This window comes from Pogoniulus pusillus, chromosome 15 (genome assembly GCF_015220805.1).
Source record: "Pogoniulus pusillus isolate bPogPus1 chromosome 15, bPogPus1.pri, whole genome shotgun sequence".
NCBI lineage: Eukaryota > Metazoa > Chordata > Aves > Piciformes > Lybiidae > Pogoniulus > Pogoniulus pusillus.
In genome coordinates, this window is record NC_087278.1 from 12,663,363 (window position 1) to 12,674,303 (window position 10,941).

The following is a 10,941-nucleotide window of genomic DNA, read 5'->3' on the forward strand; positions in this document are numbered from 1 at the left end:
CATAATTACACAATCTGACTCAAAACATTGCTAATTTACAGGAAATGATACATGGCTGCTGACACCAAATGGACGAGCAGCTGTCATCTGTGTTTGACGTATCGAACAATTCCTTGTTGAGAGGAGGGAAGCAACATGGACCTGGCTAGGACTGGAAATAAAAAGGTTTTTTCCCATGTAATAACATCTACAAATATGGTGGGTTTTTTGGTGAATGTCTTCCTGACTTTTATATGCTCTCTCCCATACAGCCTGTAGCTACCCCAGTAGCCAAAAGCTGTTGGACCATTTATTTTCTACTAAAAAGTGTGTGATGTTGAATTCCCAATAGATCTGTTAAAAGGAACTGAAAAGACAATTGCTCATAGAATGATATTTCCATTTGAGAATACAGTCTTGTTCTGGTAGCAAAGACCATTCCATCGCTCTCCAATCACACGTTGAAACGGATGCAGGACATCTACATTAGAGGCAAGGCCTGGTGCTTTGTAGGCACTGTGGAGACAGTGAAAATAGAAAGGATCCTGTTAAATGTGTGCAGGATCCTTTCTAGTGGAACTGAGTTGTCTCTCTTAGAGAGTGTAATGGTATTAATTTGCAGAAATATTTTGCCAGATAATTATTTACAAACTCCATTGGCAATTGTTTCATAAAGATGCTACAGAGGGTTGTAAGGCTGACATCTGTTAAAAAGAATCTGTTAGGGCAGGTATTAACAGCTTTCCAAGCTTTTCCTCTTCTGAATTCAGATATGATGCTAGCTTAGTCATAAAAGCCCGGTGCAAGACATTTGGTTTCAGTTGTCTGTTGACTTAGTCCAATTTATATGTACCATAGAATCAACCAGGTTGGAAGAGACCTCCAAGGTCATCCAGTCCAACCTAGCACCCAGCCCTAGCCAGTCATCTAGAACATGGCACTAAGTGCCTCATCCAGGCTTTTCTTGAACACCTCCAGGGATGGTGCCTCCACCACCTCCCTGGGCAGCCCATTCCAATGCCAATCACTCTCTCTGCCAACAACTTCCTCCTAACATCCAGCCTATACTTCCCCTGGCACAACTTGAGACTGTGTCCCCTTGTTCTGTTGCTGGTTGCCTGGCAGAAGAGACCAATCCCCACCTGGCTACAGCCTCCCTTCAGATCTTTGCCAATGAGAGCAAAGAGATTCACTACCAATCGATGCCTTACACCAAGAGTGTGTGTCAAATTTTAACTTTTCTTGGGTTTAGCCTTGAAAAAGAGAAGAAAAGTGTTCCAAAATCAGCACCCTCAGACCTCCTTGATCTTATCTGAAACTTTATGAACACCCCTTTAGGTCTCATGACCTCATTATTCCTGAACAAAGATTTATAGCATCAATTTTTTTTCCCAAATATGTCAAAGTGCCTTTTAATCTGTCAAAGGCCCCTTAAATTGTAACAAGAAATATGATGTTGAGAAAGGTGTAGGAAGGAAGATAACAGCATTCATAATCCCCCGGGGAAAACCTGTTTCCTTCAAGGAGCAACATCTTTAGTCTTTGTATGGGACTCAATGTTAAATGAGATATTTGAAAGGAATTCAGAAGTGGTATCTCAAAGGAATCTGACCAGACACAAACATATGATTCTGAAATGCTGCTGAGCTTAGCTAGAAGTAAAGGCAAGACCAACACATCTATGGATGCTACAGAGACTGAGGAGCTTTGGGTGTTTGGCTGCACAGTATCTGCTGTGTGCTTTTGTCTTGTTACTTACTTCAGTCTGGCACAGCCATGGACAGGATGTAGCTACTGTGTGACACCAGACTAAATTTCCACCATAAAACTGCTGTCCATATCCGTACATTTTTAAACCCAAAAGTGGGTAATTTACCAATGGAAGAGGTTAAGAAAGATGAAAACATTTACATTATTGGTGGAAAATTATATGCTTGCAACCACAGTGCATAGCAGTTGTAGTCATGTCAGATAACTCCCAGACCAAAAAGTGACATCCAGCTAAAACTTCCCTTTGCTGGATGCCTCCTCTGAATTTCCTCACTTTCTCTGTTTGCCCTGTGTTTAGTTCCTCTTTAATATGATCTTATTTCTAACCTACCGTTATTCACATGACTATTTTGAATGATGTTTTGGCATTACTCTCCAGGCACAGCCACTGGTGTCATAACCAGGAGGACTCTCATGTTTGCTCTCAAAGCCACTTCTTGGGCTGCCACAGCATTTTTAAGCTATGACAATCTTCTACAAACACTGTAAGAACTATTCTTCATGCAAACACTTTATCAAGCCAGTTTCTAACATGGTGTCAGCTTTCCACAGCTGCCACACGATGCATAAATCACACAGAAAACAACTTTGCAGTAAGACTCAGAGTGCCTCCTTGCCTCTCTTGTTTTTGTCAGCTTTTAGGCCCTTGGGGACACCACTGTACACAAACCTATTTCATTCACCATATTTATGTTTACAGACCATAGCCCCAAAGAAATGAAAAGAAGCTGCCATTATAAACTGTAGTTTTTAGGCAGGGAAGATGTCACAGAATGACAGAACATTAGAGGTTGGAAGGGACCTCTGGAGATCGAGTCCAACCTCCCTGCCAAAGCAGGATCACCCAGGGCAGTCTGTAGAGGAATGCATCCAGGCGGGTTTTGAAAGTCTCCAGAGAAGGAGACTCCACAACCTCTCTAGGCAGCCTGCTCCTGTGCTCCATCACCCTGTGATGGTTTGGATGTTACCTGCTCTCCTATGCTTTGGAAAATTACCCAGACTAGGCGCAGTCGATCTGGGAATTGAATGAAGCTTTATATTTACAGCTTAGCACAATATACAAGCAGATATTTACAATAGATACAGGAATATGCAAGGTAAAAGGTAATGCAGAAACACAACAGCCCTCCCAGAAATCTGAGTCCCTAGGAGGAGCTCACAACCACCCTTCCACTTTTCTCCCGCCCCTCTACCTTACCTCAGATCTTGCCTTATATTCAAGGTAAGTTTTGAGGGTTGGCCAGAGGCATTAGGAAGCAGATGGATTAGTCACAAAGACAGCAGGTTATGTTATAGAGAGAAGTTCAGCCCAATGCCCAGAGAGAGTCTCCCTCATCTATATTTGTGTTCTTGTATATCTCATCAAGATCTATGAGTGCAGGAGACATCACCATTGTTTCCTTTCCACAGATACTGATCAGTCTCCTCCTCTCCAGACTAAAAACTCCCAGGTCTCTGAATCTCCTTCCACGCGGGAGATGCTCAAGTCCCCCAGTCATCCTCATGGCTCCCCATTGGACTTTCTCCAGCAGGTCCTTGCCCCTCCTGAACTGGGGAGCCCAAAAATGGACACAGTATTCCATGTCTGCTCTCAGTAGGGCAGAGGGGGAAAAAAAATCCTCCCTAGACATACTGGCCACACATTTCACGATGTACCCCAGGATGGCTTTGGCTCTTTTGGCCACAAGGGCACATTGCTGTGCCATGGAGAATCTACCAAAGATATCCAACATTTATATGCCTCAATAAAAGCCCAGTGAAGTAAACAGTGTTTTGTTTTGATTCATTTAGCATTGATTAAAAACAGCACCCATGAAGGAATACTCAAATAGGATTTAAAGAGTCTACTAAAAAGACCCACTCCTAAAGAGTGTATTCCTCATCTCTTTGTAGAGTTTCAGCTTGCCAGAGCTCTTCTGCCACTTCTTCCTTACCCTTGTTAAATCTGTTCTGCTCCCTTTGAGACAATGACACTGAAGTGAGCTGTGTGCCAAGACTTTCCAAATCTTTTTTCCTCTAAGTGCAGAGCAACTTCCACAAGATAAGTTTTTGTTCATTACCTTGCATGAGTGGAGATGGAACAAATCAGGAATTCTGTGAGATTTCTGATATTAAGTCCTCATCCACAAAGATCCACCTATAACCTTTATACCAACAGCCCTCTACTTTTGAGAGTAGCTTAATGATGACAAGTATTCTTTTTCTGTAGGTTAAATGTACTGGGTATGCTTCAAATGCTCCACCTACTACTAAAGATAATGCTTGCAAAGATCATTATCACAGGTGAACCACAAAACCAGCAAATTCAATCCAGTTACTGCTGCATGCAATTACTACAGCAAGGATTTTAGATGCCATGCAGGAGTAATGTTGTCCTAGCTGGACAGCCTTTGTACTCAAAGTGGGATATGAAATCAGACTAATCTGATTTACATCAAAAAGGCATGTTAGTTGATAAGAAGATAATCTCTGCACTCTATGTAATGTCAGCCTTGGCACGAGCCACTCAACAAGTGATAATTCAGCATTTTAAACTCAGATTGTTCCAATGTGGAGACAGAACAGACATCCTGCCTGTGCAGGAATCCAGGGCCTTTTTCTCCCTTTTATCTCAGTATATGAAGGCCTTGATGAGTTGGCCAGTCTACAATTACTTCAGCTAGATAAGAGATGTAGAGATCAGTAAAGAGAAGCATACAATGTGGTGGGGTGCCATGAGATGGGTGTCCAATGCTCCATAAAGAAGAGGCATGCACTCAGGATGAAGAGCAGGATTTGGCTGTGTGCATGTTTGTCCAGAGAAATTTGAGATGAAAGAGGCTTTTTAGATGAGTCAGTGGCAGAATTCAGCAGAGTATGGTGTCATTAACACAAATGACAGCACAGACTCAGTGGAACACAAGAGTCAGGCCCCCAAAGCATGCCCTTTCTTCAGCCAGAGTGCATGATTTTGGTAGCTTAAGCCTACCTTGCTCAGTCAGCTGCATGTAAGATACCTCAGTGTGAGCTTATCTCTAAGCTCTACTTCCCTGCAGACATGACCACCAGCACCTGTGTGAGAAGGCTTCACAGAACTGGGGGTGGATCTGCCCTCACTGTGTTCCCAGCAGCACATCTGAAACCGAGCAAGCTCTTACCTTCCAGTCACTGACAATCCAATCTAAGTGTGGTAACACTTAAACAGATAAAGTAAACCGAAGGAACAGTTAGCAGTGACTCCAACAGATACCCCTTTAGCTATACTGCTGTAGTGGGATTTATAGAGACAACATTAATATGGTGCTAGCCTCATGTACCTATGAGGAATGAAAACCTGACAGGCAAGCCCCGATGTGCTCTCCCAGCTCCTAAGTGAGTCACAGGGAACTGCCCATCTTTGCTATCAATTCATAACCTGGACTCATTCACTGGAGACAGAGTCGTAATTCCTTGAACTCACAAACCAAAGCTGTTTCTCTGTCTCTCAAAAGATAAGTGAAAGGGTCACTTGCTTTTCAGTGACAAGCCCAGAAGTTAATGCCTAGGGTGCTCAGCCTGGAAGAGACTTAGAGGGGACCGTATCACACTCTACAGCTACCTAAAAGGAAGTTGTAGTCAGATGGGGGTTGGGCTCTTCTCTCAGTCAGCTAGACAGGGCAAGAAGGCATGGTCTGAAGCTGCATCAGGGAAGGTTTAGGTTGGATATTAGGAAGCAGTCAGAGACTGGAACAGACTGTCCAGGGAGGTGGTGGAATCACCATCCCTAGAGGTCTTTAAGAAAAGATTGGATGGGGCACTTGGTGGCATGGTTTAGCCAATGTGGTGGTGCTAGGTTATAGGCTAGACTTGATGATCTCAGAGGTCTTTTCCAGCTTCAACGACTCTGTGAAAGAAGCAGTTAGACATAGAGAAGCTCAGCCTAAGCAACCAGGCCCAGCTACCACCCATGGGTTATGTTAGAGTAACCATCAAGCCTCTATCCTGCCTAACCAGGGGGCCACCAGTTCCTCCAGCCTTTGTCCCCTTCACCCAGTATGCACCATGGGGACTCACCAGTGATGACAGGAGAATGATCCCTCTGCCCAGTTGGGCACAACTTGGGGTTTATTGCTTTCCTGAGGCCCATTAAAAAGGAGAGTGGGCAGGGAGGGCAAAGTGGTCACACCTGGGGTGGGAGGAGACTCCAACAGAACCCAGGTGCTCTGGGTTTGAGGGAAAAAGAAGAAAATGAGGTGTGGGGTGGGAAAGGAGCAGATGTGGTAGGAAAGAGCAGGTGTGCTGAGAGGAAGGAAATGGAGAGGAAAAGAGGAAGATAGAGGAAGATGAAGAGGAAAGGAAGGAGATGGAGAGGAAAAGGAAAATGAGGGAAAAGAGTAGATGGAGTGAAAAGGAGGGAGTTGGGGGAGAGAGAGATAATAAAAAATAATATTAAAATGAAAACCGGACTGTAGTACTTGCATTAAAACCACCCTTCTCATGACCAACCCTTTGTCACTTCTGCTTGGAGCAGTAACCAGACACCATCACCAGCTCACTATGTTGGCCAAAGAACAGCAAGTCACACCTAAGAGGAAAAAAAAAAAGGAAATAAAGAGGAAAACCAGCAACAAAACAAGGGGACAGAGTCTCAAGTTGTGCCAGGGAAGGCATAGGCTGGATGTTAGGAGGAAGTTCTTCACAGAGAGAGTGATTGGCATTGGAATGGGCTGCCCAGGGAAGTGGTGGAGTCACTGTCCCTGAAGGTGCTCAAGAAAAGCCTGGATGAGGCACTTAGTGCCATGGTCTATTTGGTTGGATAGAGCTGGGTGATAGTTGGACTGGATGATCTTGGAGGTCTCTTCCAACCCGGTTGATTCTATGATTCTGTGCTCAATCTGGACTAAGCAAGCAGCAAAGTTACAATTCACTTCTAACCCAGATTCAAACCCCTCCTTAGCACACCTCATGCAGAATTTTCTGGACACAGCTTATGCTACACCAGACTTCTGAGCAGCTGATTGCATTGATGCCTTACAGCCTTCATGGCTACTATCTGTCTTCTAGAAGCTTATTGGTAAAATATTAATCACATCATGGACTTTGAGTATCAAAAAGAAATTGAACTTGACAAGCCTGCTTAAAAATAAACAAAGCTTCCACTTTTACACAGTGCCCACATGGGCACTCCTTCAGATTTCTCTGTGAGTACATACAAATTATTCAAGAACATCAGCAGAGCTGGATGATCTCTGACCCTTGTCTCAGGAAGGTTTAAATAAGAAAGCTTCCTTGCTTCCTCAGGCATTTAGGTTTTGTTCTCTCTGTCTTTCACTTTTCTTTAGATTTTTGACAACCACAGTTTCTGCAAAAGAAAATAATAGTAAATATAGGCAGACTCCAAAGTGAACAAGCAATATTATGAGATCTCTTTGTAGTCTGATACGCTGCTATTAGGCAAAGGAACCCTGTTCCATAAGCCACTGCAAATAGCAATTAGTTCATATAGAAAAGATTATCACCAGGTGCACGTTTTGAAGTGACTTTTGGTGGGAGGAGGGAAAAAGTCTCTCTTTTGTTAATTGTCTGTGGTAATACATCAGGCATTTGAGGAACTTAGGGATATTCTACCTTTTGTGCTTGGTCAACAAAATACAACCTTTGTGGCATCTGTGAACTGGAGATACAGGGCTTATCGATGATTGTCAGCCTGCTGAAGTGAAAGACAACATGAAGAAACGTATGTTATATTTGTCCCTCTCACCCCTCTGTTTTGCAGGGGCTTATTTTGGAAGGCTCATTAAGAAGAAATTCAGAATGATCCTCTCCAGTGTGAGAAGCCATGGGGAAGCTCAGCTGAGGGGCCAAGGCAGGCAGCAGGCAGATGAGGTGGCTGCAGTGGTTCCCTCAAGCCTTGCAAAGCTAAAGGTGACTTTCAGAAAATGACAAAGGGGACTAACACAACAAAGTGTGCCCCTGAGAAGAAAGATACTCTCAAAACTTCAAAAACCTCCTTAACAGATGGGATTAGCTTCTTCTAATCCTTTGAATCATGGGTAGATAGGAGTTCAAAGGACTAATGTAATTTTATTATTACATTTAATCAAATGTTTCAGTTAAGAAATAGGAATTGAGCTAAGGGCAACCTTCCCTTATCACCGTCCAACATCTGAAAGCAGGAATGAATTAATTAAGTAAATGTAACAAGCTTAGGGGTATAACATAAAGCAGCAGCTGAGTCAGCTTGACCATCAGCCATTTATTGGGGTGAGATGTGCAGCTCAAGTACTACCAGATGATTCAATTCACATATCTTGGCGGTAACAGATAAATCAAAAGCGATGCCTAGGGGGAAATAGTGTCATAAATTGGCAAGGCAGAGAGTCATTCACCAGCTTAAGCAAAATGTTGTCATCAGGAAAGTTGCACACTTAATCCATACAGCAGAGTAGGCTGCTTTACCAACTGAAAGCAGGTCTTGCAGGTTAGCTTCTCATTAGAGGAGAAATGAGATTTGCCAGGTCCACGCATTTTTAATGCAACTGGCTTACACCAGGCTGTGCACTCCAAATCCTTGTTTTCAGGAGTTTTAGTCCAAATACCAGTGCCAGTGGTCATGATAATGAGAGTTACAGCACAGGGTGTGTTCTTGCCCTTTTCCATAGCTTATTACAAGAAAAGATTTCACAAGTTCTTTTCCTCCCTCCCTTCCTTCCTTCCTTCCTTCCTTCCTTCCTTCCTTCCTTCCTTCCTTCCTTCCTTCCTTCCTTCCTTCCTTCCTTCCTTCCTTCCTTCCTTCCCTTCCTTCCTTCCTTCCTTCCTTCCTTCCTTCCTTCCTTCCTTCCTTCCTTCCTTCCTCCCTTCCTCCCTTCCTCCCTTCCTCCCTCCCTCCCTGCCTCCCTCCCTCCCTCCCTCCCTCCCTCCCTTCCTTCCTTCCTTCCTTCCTTCCTTCCTTCCTTCCTTCCTTCCTTCCTTCCTTCCTTCCTTCCTTCCTTTCCTTCCTCCCTCCCTCCCTCCCTCCATCTTTCCCTCCCTCCCTTCCTTTATTTCTCTCTTTCTCTCTCTTAGCTCCGAATGAGATGTGACTAAATCGCAGTGTTTCATTTTCACAGAGTCAATTAAGTCAGTGCAGTTTAACAAAAGAAAATACACTCCAGCATGGCAGGGATAAATTGTCAGAAGTGGACAACTAAGTACAGGAAGAACTGCAAAATCAGAGTAAGTTATTGCAATAAAGTAGGAACCTAAGTTTTTCTGAAAGAAAGGTAAAGTGTGATATGATTTGGATGATCTTTCCAGCAGTGCTGTAGAATATCTAGAGAGGAAAGAATAGGAATGGACAAATCTAAGCCCTGCTCTGTTGCCTCTTTCAACTACAATTTTTTGTTAAAGGTATGGAAATGTCATAGCCAAAGAAAAGCCTCAAATAACTACCAACATAATATTCATGAACGGGAGGCACTGGCAATATGTTAACTGTATGAAGTCATCCTATGTAGGTCCAGAGCAAGAGCAAGAGCAAGAGCTGGGAACTTAGGAAATACTCAAGAAGGATTTCCCTCTGTATCAAGCCCACGCCTAAAACACAACCCCCAAACAGCTTTCTGCAGAAAAGCCATGCCATTGACTGCATGACTCCCAGCCATCACTATGACAACGGACTGTGATGTCAGAGACATGGGATTAGGAGTTCCTGGCATTGCTGAGCTAAGGGAGAAGCATGGCTGGGAAGGAGAAAACTCCCATCCAAACAGCTTTGACAATAGAAAGAGAAATTTCAAAAGCAGCTACAAAGAGCTTTTGGTAGCAAAGCATCCAGAAACAGCCAGAAATTCAGTGTCAAATATGTATTGACTGAAGAGAGTCCCAAAACACTCGTCATGGGAGTAAACCCTTAAAATCAGTGGCGCAAAGCCAGTGTTGTGTCAGCAGTAACTATGACATTACAATCAAGATAATTTTACCAATGGAAGCAAAATACAATGGTGGAAAATACAGCATCTTTAAGTAATTTATACAGTGAGTATTTATTTCAGCTCCACTGGTAAAATACTGAGTGCAATTTTACACAGATTGTTCCCTTGCACCTAAAGTTCATAGCAGAAAAGACAATGTAGGAACTCCATGTGAGTGCACTTAAAATAATCAGACACCTCAGCTTGTGTGTGGGGAAGGACTCTGTAAAATTGCAAGTGGTAACAGGGGACTTGACAACCAAAGGCCCACTCCTGCAGCCAGAACCTTGGAAAAGGAACAAATGGCAACAACTAAGCTGGCAGTTCAGCCTTTGGGGGATGAGACTGGACCCTCCCAAGCCCTGAAGCACATTTTATCTAGCACCAGGAGCACTGCTGCTCTCCTCCAGCTGCTGGACTTCCTTCTCGTGTTAAGCATGCAGCTAGCAAAGGGAATTGTGAAGGAGTAAAAATAAAAATGGGGAAACAAATACAGGGAAGGAAAGAGTGTGGAGGCCCAGAGCAAAAGTTTAAGCCGTCATGTTTTATATGAGTTGATTGTAAGGAAATAAGCTGGTTCCTTCTCTAACCTTGAAAAGACTGAACTTGGAACCAAAGGTCTTGCTCCCTCCTTCCTGCTTGTGTGGTCTTGCTCCTTCTTGGAGCTGCTACTGCGATGACTAACCTGCCTATGTGCTTGTATTCCACAACAGGGCACCTTTAAATCAGAAGAGCTCTGTCTGCTTCCTAGACAGGAAGCTGTGATGACTTCTGTGTTGGACAGGGACAACATGTGATGAGTAGAAAAACCTCAAGCAATATATTTCAACTGAAAACTAAATAAACTGAAGCATAGACTCATACACACCCATCATGATTTCAAACATTTTAAAAACAACACAGGAGCCAGCACCTCTTCAGCACTGTGCTGGGATTTAAGGCATGTCTACACCTAGCAAGGGAGGATCGAGGCAAAGAGCCCTGAGCTACCTGTTTCCATAGCTCAGTGATATATAATGAATAATTGGCCTTGCTTCAAAAAAGGGTGCATGCCCACACAGAGCCATCTATAGTGCAGCTGGGGTATGAGCTGGTACGTTTGTGTCCCCATGTTGTGCTCTAGAGATATATCAGCTTGTTCAGGTAGTTCTGTACCTTACTTTGTAGGGTGTACTTACCTGATGAAAAAGTTGTGAAACAAGTGTTAAAAATCTGTGCTTTTGCAATTAAAACTCTATTTCACTTAATTCCAGGCAGGCCAGCCCATATTATTTTTGGTACA

General features: G+C 43.5%; 1 long non-coding RNA gene across 1 annotated transcript; it reads right to left on the bottom strand.

Annotated features, from left to right (window-relative positions):
• Nucleotides 1-336: 336 nt before the first annotated feature.
• Nucleotides 337-4,857, bottom strand: LOC135181569 (uncharacterized). Its single transcript, XR_010304926.1, has 2 exons — nt 4,718-4,857; nt 337-495 (listed from the first exon to the last, which is right to left on the bottom strand). It is a non-coding gene; the product is annotated as an uncharacterized LOC135181569 (long non-coding RNA).
• Between the last annotated feature and the right edge of the window lie 6,084 nt (nt 4,858-10,941).